The sequence below is a fragment of the Photinus pyralis genome, unplaced genomic scaffold (genome assembly GCF_008802855.1).
Source record: "Photinus pyralis isolate 1611_PpyrPB1 unplaced genomic scaffold, Ppyr1.3 Ppyr1.4_LG3b, whole genome shotgun sequence".
Taxonomy (NCBI): domain Eukaryota; kingdom Metazoa; phylum Arthropoda; class Insecta; order Coleoptera; family Lampyridae; genus Photinus; species Photinus pyralis.
In genome coordinates, this window is record NW_022170510.1 from 24,545,830 (window position 1) to 24,559,920 (window position 14,091).

Genomic DNA, 14,091 nt, shown 5'->3' on the forward strand with positions numbered 1-14,091 from the left:
TTTAATAGATCCTTGATTTACGACGTAATTATGCTCGCATAACGGGAACTTCGGGGAATATAAAAAAGTGATTGCTTCTCCCCGTCATTCGCGGTACAATGTTGTGTAATCCCAGTGAGGGGTGCGCATCTTGCCATTCCACCGCTTCTTATACCTCCTAATTACATTTATGAAGAAAGACAAAAAAGGACAATAAAAATGCCACTCATCTAATTACAAGAAAGAGTTGCGTAAGTCATTTAGTTTATTATTATATAGATGGAACTGGACTGGGCAGGGCAGGTAACAGCTACTTCTCCACTTTTTTATATCCAGAGCCTCCGAGTTCATCTGGTTCCTTCCCATTATACCTGTTGCTATTCGTAGTCTTTTGTACTGCATTAGTAATGTAACATAAATTTAATACGTGTTTATTTAAATAAAATTAATTATAATGTTCACTGGAACTAACACTAAGTTGCCTTTAAATTGATTCACTTAATTATTAATATATAAGCGAGTATTTCACTATTTATCACTTCGTCATCGACGTTAAGACTGAGACTAAACAAAATTCAATTTTCTTATATAGCAAACATACCTTATCGTAAAATCTAGAAGGCATATTATATTTCACAGAAGGTGACTATTGCTTTATCGATTTGATGGCGCCTCTAGAATGTTCCAAAAGTCTCGCTACAGTACTGTAAGAAAAATTATTCAAGAAGGTTAGCAGTTTTCTTCACGCAGAAAAAGTCCGTCAACTTAGGATAAAGGCTACTCGTTTATTAATACCCAAAAACGTGCACCGCCTATAAATACAGTTTTAAATGCAGTGAAAAGTGCTGGTGTAGAACTTACTGCAAAGAAAACCACATTTTGAAGATTGTTAAAAAACTAACCCAGGTAGCACACAATCTTGGCATTAGAAAGGGGATATCTAGGCCCAATGTAAATATGTTGGCGCAATATTGCATATCGTTTTATATACTGGACCTACATGTTAAAATCTCTGTAAAATTCATATGGAACATCATCAATGTTACACCTATATAGGACATATTGTAAATCCAACATTTTGAAAGTTTATGTTGGATCAATATAGAATATCTAATATTCTATATAGATAATTCTGGTATGAGCACAATCTGGAATAACCTATATAATGTTATATGCATATTTCTAATAATGGTTCAATATTAGTTTAACATTAAGCAACCAACATTGTTTATATCGACGTTGTACCTATATTGTTTAAATCAATACACAAAGAAACTATATACGCGTAATGTTGGCTAGTCAATGTAGTCTCATACTTATATTTCCAATATTGGTTCAATCTTCAATATTATATAGTCAATATGTTTATTATATTGATATTGTCGGTATTGGACCTATGTTGTTTTAAAAAAAAACAATGCTGGTCTAATGTTTGAATTGAGGTTTGAATTCGATATCTTACTATATTGATATTATCGACATTGGGCCTATAGTGTATTAATCAATATAGGAAAAAATAATATGGGCACAATCTTGGGCCCTTATATAATTAAAAACATAAAACAGCACTTTTAAGTGTAGCATCATTTCGAAGAGTTTGCGCAACGCCATTAGGCATATCTACACTTAATGTTTACGTGATATGTGATCATAACGCAGAATGCACTTCATTTCATTTTGTATTTGTAGATGTGCAAGTGTTACTATTGTCAGCGAGTATTTTGTGACTTTCATTATTTGTGCATCCTGCGAGAAACTGAGAATAAAGGGTAAGTACCTATTATATAGGTATTATCTATAAGAATATAAGATTCAATATGGTTTGATAATGCTTGCATAAACATTAAGATGTAGGCACGAAGTAGATTTGTGCTCATAACCAGATATTATATCACATTCAATATTAACAAAAGTTATGGGGCTACGAAATCAACTAATTTTGAGAAACGCCCCCTAGCGGCCAAACGATTAGAGGTAACTGAATTCTGTTTGTGACAGTGATTTTCTCCTTGAAATAGAGCTCCAGGCACCTAGGTTAGTTTTTTCTATCTCATAAAAGGTGAAAGTGCCCAATTTGGACCACCTTGTACAATGCACAATCTATAATCAGTATTTTAATAATAATTCTATGGTGAAGATGCTGTCAACATTGGGTGGGGATCACAAGAAAAAGGCTTCAATCTGAATAATAAAAATAATTCTCCATTAATCTTTAGTAAGCAAGTTTTCTTACTATGGAAAAAAAGAAAAGCAAAATGGTTAATAAAGAAATATTAGGTAGGTACGATAAATGAATGTTCAACCAATTGTTTAAACTTTGTTATTGTTTAGTTACAGTTAAGAATAAATTCCAAGCTGTTGGTCTTGTGAGTGGGATTTTGGCATCTGCTGCAGAATCGGACGGGGGTCACAAGGAAAGGGAAAAATATAAATCGTTAATTGTAACATCCTAGTTTTATATCATTTTCTTTCTTTACAGAATAAATTCGATATAAATATTCAATTAGTTTGTTTTGAAGGTGAGATTGATGTAAACAACAAAATTTTGTGTCTGAATGTATACGTATCTGATTTTATTTATAATCGCTTATCTTTCCGTTTTCCTACGATTTTCAATTTACCTGTTATTTTATTATGTTGTACAGTTACATACATAGAACCACTCTGGTTTAATATCGTCCAACAGTATTAATTTTGCCTTGTGAGAAAATATTGAACCAAGGTATAGCTTTCAAATTCTATGTTGCTACAACAATTCGATTTTCTTATATAGAAAACTCGAGTGTTTCCGCGTGGTCGCGAGTCTTCTCGAATGTTATAGAACAAAACACGTCATTTTTCTTGGAAAGATTGTCACATTCGCTCTCGTTCTTTATCGCCGATGACGAATCCTTCATGGCGCCTCGATGTCTATCGAAATTTCTGGAATATTCGCTACACTACAAAAGAACCAGCCCCGAAACGTCAAATGACTTCTGAAAAAAAAATCGTAGCTGTTTGGGTAGATGGCAGATAACAAAGGAATTCTGTATTAGTAGATTTCCAATATCCGTACAAACAGTTTTACCTTATGTCATAACCATTGACCTGACATATCAGGAAGACCAGCAATGCATTTGAACTAAAAAAAATGAAACCAACAAGTTTGGGAAGCAACGACTACTTAGAGTGGAAGTAGTAAAAGGAAACTTTCAACTTGCACAAACGGGTCGAAAAATAGATAAACTGTATTAACAAGTGAATGTTTCAACATATTAACAAACGAGTTCCTCAAAAACAAAAACTACAATGAATATTCATTCTTACGAAAGCGGTGTGCTAACTGGTTTAGAATGTAGCATTTATATTATCGCTACAGAAATTTAGGATGTTTTTGATCTTTTAGCTTCCGAATGTTTTGAATTACACTTTACACATTTTGCATGACACAATTTTTTGCCTTTCAAAACAGAGATGCCAAGTATAAAACACCACGTGGTGTTATTTTGGTTATGTTCTGGGAGCAACAAGTCAAAGTAAATCTGAATATTGATTAATTGCAAAAGTATAAAAGGAGGTAGCATATGGATTGTTGTCTCATACAAGTAACTTTGTTCTGAAGGGAATAAATAGCCAGTTTCCGGTTTAAAGGCGAAAGTCGCACATTTGTGGCAACATTACAACGCAAAATATTTCTTTCATTTAACCGAATGATTTTGATAAACCAACAAACCAGATAAGTTAAATGTTTGGGCATTTCACCACTTCCAGGGATTTTCTGAAGAAAACCACAGAAGGTTGCAGTTTTATCAACAATGGAAATATCGAAGTTTACAAAAATACGTCGTGTAAAAGCATTATACTCTTTTAATTCCTCTCATATAAATATAAAAAAGTTACACTCGAAAATTATGCACTGGAATAATGATGAATAGAATTAAATTAGTAGGAAGCTAGTGTAAATAATTACGGAACTATTTTCGGATGATTGCTTCACAATTACGTGAAGTATTTAAGGATTGTATTTTTAATGGTGTACACTGTACAGGATTGTAGGAATTGGGGCTTTCGCAAGTTCGATGGTTAAAATCGGTTAGGTAAGGAAGTACTATCCTTTCGTATGTTTCTGTAGATAATTTCTAATCTCCGAAAGATTCAAAATTATCGAATATTTCCCGAAAGTTTGGTTGCATAGCAACGGTGTGGTGGCAAATCTAGTAGAACAAAAATCCCTAGTTCAAGGGGGATTTTTGTTCTGCAAAAATGTGTCACCATTCCTTACGGTGCAGCTAAACTTGAGCGAAATTTTTGATACACGGGGAGTATTTGGTTAGAAACTTTTCACATTTGGAAAGTAAACCACTTCACCAATTCTTGTGTTAGTTTCAAGTTTCAATATGGTCTTCGTTTATTGGGAGAACGAATGGTGCTCAAAGACACTATTTCGTTGAAAGGTGGCTTCGTTAACATGATACATTTCAACGCTTCCAAATTGACTACAAAATATTCATATATAATACCATAAGTAGTCGAAGTATTGTCGAATATTTTTGAGGTTTTTTAGATTTAGATTTAGATTTATTTATAATTCCTTTTGACAATTATCGATATTGTATAGGAAGCGTCAAGTATAGGTATATGACAAACAATTAATGAGACAATAAACTATGACAAACAATAGATACATAAAATAGACAATTCAACATACTACTTTTCATTACGAAATTTGAAATATTCGGCGATGGAGTAAAAACAATTTTCATTTAAGTAACTTTTAAGTTGACATTTAAATTGCTGCAGGTTACAAGAACTCTTTATATATTGCGGTAGAGTAATATATATTTGTGGACCCAGGAACGCAGGAGAGTGTTGCGATACTTTTAATGTCGCTTTCGGGAGATACAGGTTGTCTTTTGTCCTGGTGTTGTGGTTGTGTATATCCGATTTTAAGGTGTAATCGTTCTTGTTTGCGAAGACATAGATACTAAGTTCATATATTAGCATACTTGGTACTGTTAATATTTGAAAAGTTTTAAAAATTAGTCTACATGACGTTGTACAACTAACGCCAGCAATTTGTCTTACAATCTTTTTTGGGCAACTAATACCTTACTAGCGAACGATGAATGACCCCAATAACAAATTCCGTATCTCAAGCGTGAGGATATTTCGCTGTGATAGAGGTTTATTATTTGTGGTAGCGTTAGCACATGTTTCAGATTTTTAATTAGAAATATTGTAGAATGCAATTTACTAACTAATTCGGTACAGTGTGCTTTCCAGTTCAGGTGTTCGTCAATTGTTACCCCTAAAAACTTGACCTTGTTAGTTTGTAAGAGAGGCAAGTTATTAAGTGATAAGCTTAGCTGTTGTACGTGCTTTTTTGGATGATGAAATCTGACGACTTGGGTCTTGGCTACATTAAAGTACAAGTCATTGTGAGAAAACCAATTGGAGAGGCTTTGCAGAAGTTCGCAGCATTTATTTTCAAGGACCGTTTGTGACTTATCCGAGAGTTGGAGTGACGTATCGTCAGCATATGAGCATATAGGGTGAATTTAGCTGTAGAGTAGGCTCGCTCTATGTCATTGATGTAGAGTAGAAAGAGGACAGGACCCAAAATTGAGCCCTGGGGTACTCCCATATTCATACGGACATGGTTTGAGTTTATGTTACACTTTATCCCGTCTTTGTGATATTGCAAAGCGACGTATTGGATTCTTTCAGAAAGAAAAGAACGTAACCACCTCAAAGCCACGCCTCGTATACCGTACGTATCAAGTTTGTTGCAAAGGATCTCAATGTTTACACAATCGAAGGCTTTACTCAAGTCACAAAATATTGCAACTGGACACTCTCCTTTTTCGACATCTGAGATAACATTCTCGTAGAACTTCCAGATTGCAGAATTTGTTGATCTACATGATCGAAAACCATGTTGATTAGGTGTCAGGATATTATGCTTGATTATATAGTTATTTAGACGATTTAAATAACAATATTCAAAGATTTTGCAGAACCCGGATGATATAGTGATAGGTCTATAGTTATCCGGGGCGGTAGTGCTATTTTTTTTGTGAATGGGTAGTACCTTACCGACCTTCAATGCTTTCGGAAATTCTCCTTCTGAGAATGATAAGTTGATCAAGTACGCCAAGGGGCTAGCTATCTCGGGTAAAATTTCCTTTATAATAAATGTGGGGATGTCATCATAGCCGCTCGAGAGTTTGCTTTTTAGACAACGCTTTATTAATGGGAGGAGTTCGCCTTCTGTTACTGGATGAAGAAATAATGAGTGCGATTGTGTCGACACTTCGCTTTGTTGTTGTGGGGTATTACAGCGTTTCGCACGGTTACCTATTTGGTTTTTTATTGTGGCAGGAGCCAGTAAGAAGTGCCTATTAAGGTAATTGGCAGTTCTTAGAGGGCCATAGCATATGGATCCGTCGATGTGAATGTTAATATCTGCCCGACCGCTGTCTTTTCGTCTGAATTCTGAAATCACATTCCAGCACGTTTTTGTGGGGTTGTCACTTTCAAAAATTTTTCGTTGGTAGTATGATTTTTTGGTTTCTCTGACTAGAGTGACGTGTCTCTTTTTCGCCCTATTATATGAGGCATGTAGTTTTGGGTAGGGTTTAAATAACTTGTATAGATCTTTTAATCTAGCACTAGATATTCTTACTTCCCTGTTTATCCACGAGGGTGTGTCGGTACGGCGCCAGTGTTTCTTGATGGGAAAATATTCATCGAATAGTTGTTTGAAAGTGATGTAAAATCGTTGGTAGGCTTCATTGATATCACTGCAATCATACAAGAGAGACCAGTTTTGACCCGCTAGATTCTGTTTAAAATTTGATATACTAACGCTTCCATATCGCCGTTTGAATGTAAATTCACGGAGAGTGGTGTTAATCATATCCTTAATTTCGAAAAGGACCGTATTGTGGTCTGCTATATTGTTCTCTACTACTCTACAAATAAATTGAGGGACGTTTGTAAAAATATTATCAATAATTGAGGTAGAGGAATGTGTTACTCGTGTTGGGTCACTAACCGCCGCTTTCAAATTAAAGCTGGTTACAAGATCATTTAAGTCATTAAATTTATTGTTTCCGTGGATTGAAGGCAAACTGTTAGCGTTAAAGTCCCCACATAAAATTATCTGAACTCCAGGGGTGAAGACAAACTGCAAAACCTGCTGCAACCGGATCAAAAATGTATCGTAGTCACCTGAGGGTGATCTATAACAATTTAGCACTATAATACTACTACGTTTACCTGGTTTCCACCGAGCCCCGCAAATTTCAAAATGCTTGTCTATACAAAATTTCTCCAGATTTATACGTTTAGCATCTAGATTGTTTTTGCCCACATCGCCACGCCGCCACGCTCGACGCTCAACCTACAATAAAATGCAATTAATTTAAAATTATGGATATCAGCTAAATTTAGTAAATCTGGGTTATTTCCAGATTCGGTTAAACACATGAATTTTAAATCACGGTGTTGTGAATTCTCTACATTTAAAAGATTAATTTGATCATGGTTCAGGTTGCGCACGTTTACTAGTAAAATGTGCGGGTTGATGCATTTGGAACGGTAGTCTTCATTTGGAAGCTCTTTATGGATCGCATTTCGGGAGTAGGCTCGAGACCTTCTACCAGTGCTGGCTATTTTGGGATGGCTTGTATCCTGCGCGGATGAAAAAACCGGCATACAAGCGCTCCGCGAGGCCATATATTGGTTTCCATGGCGCGACTGCAGTTATCTAGATCGACCGTTACTTTGAACGACGAGTATACCTCGGGATTTTTTGATTCGAGTTTCTCAGCAGCGATTTCTGGGAACATCTTCTTTAAGTGATCGGTGATCTGCATAGCCGATGTGTTCGGTTGCAGGCGAGATACAAAGATGTACGCTTTCTTTGGGATTGCTTGTAGTGCTTCCATTTGTAGCACCCCTGTTATCACCGGGTTTTTGTTGTCTTGTCGATTTCGCCGGTGTACAACCGTTTTCCATTCATTACTGGCGGCGATATTGCTAAAGTTTACAGCAGCATTCTGTTGATTTGATTTCCCCGTCGTCGCAACAATTACTTCTGCTTCTGTCTTAGTTTTTGTGCTGGGAGATTTGGTTACTGAGCTATAGGAAGTGGACTTGGTATCAGGTTGAACATCCGTAATTTTTTCAGCCTTTTGTGTCTTTGTTGATAATTTTTGATTTCGAGGTTGAGACCTTTTAGATAAATCGACCGCATTTGGCTTTTCACGGTTTTCTACATTGTTTATCAAATTGTTACTATTTTCAACCATAGATGTCTGAGAGTTACGCATTTCCAATAATTGTTTTAGAAGTCTGTTATTTTCTTTTAGCTCCTGAATTAAATCATTTTTACTGTCTAGCGCCACTTCAAGATACTTTATTTTCACCAGGAGTACGTCAATTTGACTATCACTTGATTTATTACTTAGTTCCTTAGGAGCTAAGATGTCGTTTACGTGGATCGTTGCATTCGAGGTTGCATTATCTGAACAACAGGTAATTGCATCATTGTCAATATGTGTCACGTTTTTTAACTTGCTTACACAACTTTTATGATAGAACGTTTCACAGACATTACACTGCACCCTTTTGTTTAAAGTATTTGCGTAACAAACACCACATAAATTCTGGTCTTTATTTGCCCGACTTTCATCGCCCGCCATGAAGAAGGTGCTGTCACGAATGCTAGTTACGCTGATTAATACCACGAGCGCTTGCGCGAGTGGTATTAAAAAGCGTAACTAGCATGAGTGGAACAGCAGCTCAAAAATAATCTATAAATACTTCGACTACGAATGGTATTCGGAGGACTATTCAATGAATCAAAAGAAAAATTAAGCATAATTACCCACGCGAATGTATTTCCATGACAACAATAAACGTCAAAATAAATTACGGAAGTTGCTTTTCATTTTGCTATTGATTCTATTCGAACTTTTGTGCTCCAAGCTAATTCGTTATGAGTGATTAAATTAAAAGATGTGGTGATAAGTCGGTTGTCGAAATTGATTAACAAACTAAGAAGAATGTTCCGGTTAATACGACAAAATTTCGCGTCATTTCACTGGTGGAAGTTTGACAAATGTCATTGAATAATCGCATTGAATTGTCGCTGAAATACCACACGTGAAATTATCACTTATAATTGCACAAGAGGTTTGTATTTTACCGAGTAAATTTGGGTTGTTAAGGTAATGAAAATTTGTTGCCTAGCAATTAGACGAGAAAAACTGTCAACTAATAAAAATGCGACACCGCAGGTGGAGCATTTTTAGGTTGACAGTTTTTCGAGTTCAATTGCTAAAAGGAAACAGATTTGAATTGGCACAACCCAAATTTATTCGGTTTAAATACAAACCTCGAGTGTAATTCGGCAGGACAATTTAACGAACAAGAAATTCACCAAACTAATCAATTATTGACAGACGTCAAACTGGTCATATGGGTAAGGATAATGCGATTATTGGTTCGAAAATGAATAAGTGAAAAAACCACTAGTGCATTTGTCGCTGGAAAAGTTGCAGGTAACTTTTGCCGCTGTCAAAGTGACAATTACACTGCGGCTTATGTGATTTTTTATACATGAGTTGAATTGTCGCTGAAATACCACACGTGAAATTATCACTATAATTCGTTCCCATTGGCTCAACAATTTGAAATCTCGACATTTCACTGGTCGAAATGTGACAAATGTTAGATGAATTGAATAGTCTAAAATATTCTACACCTACTCTTGTGCATTCACCTCATTCTTCGTATTAATCACCCAATGACTTCCATCCCTTTGATTGAAATTTAAAGCACACGACTTCAGAAGTCATTAGAAATCTACCTGATCTATTGGGCTAGCTAGGACCAAATTTAGTTCCGAAAGATTTAACTCACGTTTTGAGACTTAATTAGTTATGAAATGACGAAAAACTATGTGGAAACATGTGATAAGATTTAATATGCATAACATTGACCGCTTATACATTAAAACATGTTTGCAAATTATTAAATGACACAGTGAACTGTGTCATATCAAAGAGTATTAATATACGTAGTAATATGTAAATAGTGCCTAAATGTATGAGGAATGAGGATTACAATTTGCGATCAGGTAGTGGAATAAGTGACGAAATTCGTTTAAAATATCAAATACAGTAACACTATATAGCCGCCCTTCATTTGGCCTAGCAGTGAAAGGCATACGCGCCATGAACTAGCAATAACTCAAGCTGCTAGTAAAAGAACGAAGTAACATAGTAATTAAGACTGTAGAAAAAATTACGCGACCCTTTCTTATTGAATATGCAAGGTTACGGTGGTTAAATTAATAAATAATTTATAAGTGTGCACTTAGTAATCATCGGCATCACTTCGCAAACAAATTTTATAACGCAGTCTTACTATTTTTATTGCGGTGAAATGAGGAAGTGGGACTCAAATCTGTAATACCTCCGAGATTTTCCTTTGATGGTAATTAGTAATTGTGTTATTTTACGAATCTGGTGTTACTTAATCCATCAGTTATAGCCGTAATTAGATAATTATTTATTTCAATAGAGATATTTTCCTCTAAATAATAATTTTATTTAAACGTATTGCAAAACAAAATTAGCAATAGCGTAGTGTTAAGATATGTTTTGCTATAGAATGGTGCACTTGCGAGCTATGTTGTAATATTTAGGAATGCCGGTCGCAGCTTGCATTAGAAATCGAATGTTTAAAAGTTGCCAATTTGCGAAAAGAGGGAGTAAAAGAGCAACAAACGCCCGCACTAACGGCCTTGTCAAGGCTATCCACTGCCGTTTACAACAGTATTCACGTTTCAAGAGGCTGACAACATTTGGAGAAAGGAAAATTTATTTTAATTGGATCTTATTTAACTCTTGCAAAAAAATGTAACAAAGGAATTATCTGTTTATAAATATTTATGAACTTTTAAAAACAATTTTCTGCGAATAACAAACAGGTAATCCGAATTGAATGTCAATTGCGTGTATATAATGTATCCACTTTGTAACGCACAATATTAAGTATGTTTCTACCATAAGGTTTGCGCAATATGTATTAGGTTTATTGAATTATTATAAACGAAGTTTGAAGATTTGGTAGGTATTATCAAAGCAAAAATAAAGGGAAAGACGTCTTGAATGTTACGAGACGAATTTTAATTAGGTTTCGGGCCGGAACGCTGAAGTTATGTAAAAATACAAGTTTTGTATAGGTGATGATTTCCAGGACGACGAGAAATAAAACTTGATTGATTGCGTTCATACCGGGTAAATTTCGGGAGAGCCCTTCTCTCCGGGACCCACTTCAAATGGTCCTTTGACATTTATAACATAATCCAATCAAGTGAAAGAATGAGTTGAAAAGAAGTACTGCAGCATCATTTTTAATGATATCAAAAGTTTGCATAACGACAATAGTTAATGTTTCCTGCTATTTAGCCCTTTAACGATTTATACGGAGTGTAATTCAAAAGTACCAGAATTTGAGTTTCCTCTTTAATTTTCTTTTCGAGCTATGGATAAAGTATAAAACTTATAGCATTACAGTCTTTGTTAACGATATCTTAACGGTATCCAAACTTAACATGGACTATTTAGAGGGCACAAGGAAACCTTTGGCAACAATTACTAACTTTTACAAGTGTTTAAAAGCGTTTACAAACCTACAAAACCTCTTAAAGGCTCAGATCTTAAAGAATCCGAAAGGTTATTAAACACGTTATGGTATTAATTACTATATCTACCATAATAATTAAAAAATGTATTAATCGATTCCTTCTTGAAGGCCAAATAATTGAATTAATTTGAACTCTCGCCCACAGCAACTGTAATTTTTATTGCTTTGCGGCGATTAAAGACGCTCCGCTACGCGTCGTGCCTTTAAACTCGTTGCACGTGGTTTAGAGACTTGATTATATTATTCTAAAAGTCAACCGTTTAATAATTTTGGTTACCCAAAATCGTAATGAAACCTTCATTTTCATGCCTACTTTATGTCAGAAAATTTTAGTATCCATGGCAGAGGCAGACCACACTACTTTTTCTGCCGCCTGCCACTTTACCGACCGCACCTGTCACTTTACTGAGTATAAGTACTACTTAATTATTATAAGTTAAACCATTTCAAGACTTATAGATGTATTGTTTGTACCCACGAGGAAATGGTAACGCAAACACACGTGCAAGGTTTTCTAATCAAACTTCTCATCGGAAGGAATTGGTTTCTACAGACTTCGCGACCTGGAGTTCTTTTTAAGATGAGTGGATGACGGGGGGTGGGGGTTAGCTAATTATTATCTTTCATGGTATTCTATTATTCTAATGGTCTCAACGAAAGGAATTAACTTCTACCAACCATAGTCATCCTCCTCCACCCCTTATCGTGATCAGTTCTAATTCCTCATATCTCTAGAGCGGAGTGTCGGAGGAGGGTGCTCTTAGAACGCGATGGGGACGTTTGGAACGAATATATCTATTGGTAAAGAGCGAAAAGTGTCGGCAGAGGATAGTCCTAAGGGCAAGTGGAACGTCTGACCGAGACATATCTACAGGGGATGTGAAATCCTTACTGTGATCTCGAAAATGGGGTGTTGAAAGAAGGTACCTACAAAGGGAAGATGCAAGACTACGGAGAAAGGGCTTAAATCTCCTTGTGTTACATAGCGTACAATTTAAATTTAAGCCAGGCGGCCTTTAAATGTAATTTATGTGTGCTCCTTGATTATGCAAGTGTGGAAGCAGTCTCAATCTGTTTGTTTAACTTGGACTAACATCATTTTGATTGTGGCACTCTTGAAAACAGTGCGTTTGAAATTTTGAATGCTACGGACAAAAAACAAAACGGGCGCCATCGCAATCACGTTTTCCTATTTATATTTGTATCCGTTGAGATTACGAAAATAAGCTTGAAACACAAAATGTAGCTACATAGGTTCTGAACAGAAGATGTTATTATAACTTTTTATGTAGGATCAGCCGTTTTATCATAAAAAGTACTTTTTATATTTTTCAAAAATAAAAATGAATATGTCTCTGTAGTAAGGTTTTGCAAGTGCATACATATTTACGTGCTTGATATTATAGGGTTTCATAACCGTCAAATGTCGCTTATGAGAAAATAGCCAACTATGGCGAAAAGGATTGTGAAAACCTATTGAAGAAGTTTGGAAGTGATTTTAACGTGGAAACATTTAAACAAAACAATTTTAAGTGGCACCGAACAAAAATGTAACCCACAATAAATAATTGATAGGCTTCAAAACAATTACAAGTGTTTGCAATCAACGTCGAGAGATCAAGAGGCATCATTCAACCTACTCAAAGAAATTATTGTAGTCGATAGGAGTATGCACTATTACCTAGCTTACAAACATATGGATGATATAGTATCAATGCAAGAGATACCTGCTGAAGAAAACGAAGATGATCATTCTTCCACCACACGTGATGTTTTACAAGTCAATGAGGAGGTGGTAGTAGCTGACATGGCGTTTCTTCACCTAACACACTGAACACACGTAGTGGCCTCGGTGTAACTTTCAGTCAAAGGATCGAACACAAATTGAGGAATTAAAGTGAGGTTCATATAGTGTTTGACTTGAGAGATTCGGCAGAAAGGCTCAAATCCAATGCAGTACAACATTGGACTAGAAACGAAAATGGAGAGTATAACAATGGAGAAACTATTGACCCATGATAAGGACAAATTAGCAGAGTTCCTTTGCGATAAGATTCTTCAAAAAGGCGTACCCTGCTACCCATCAGCAACAAAACCTTCGTACTTACTCGGTTGGAGGAGCAAAGCAGTTTTATCATGTGGCGAATCTTGCACGTACACAGGAGGACGCGAACACAAAGATTATATTACATTTAGTACAGAAAGAAAGAAAGAAAAAAACTCATGTGTTCTCCCACAATGCTGATGTCCTGATTTTAGTACTACGATATCCTCAGCTTTTGAAAGATTTGGCATTTTTCGTCGGTCATGCCATGAAAAGGCTCATTCAGCTAGGTGCAATTTACAAAGTACTTTGACCATTGAAAACCTCTGCACTCCATGGATTACACGCACCTTTAGGAGCTCTTGTAA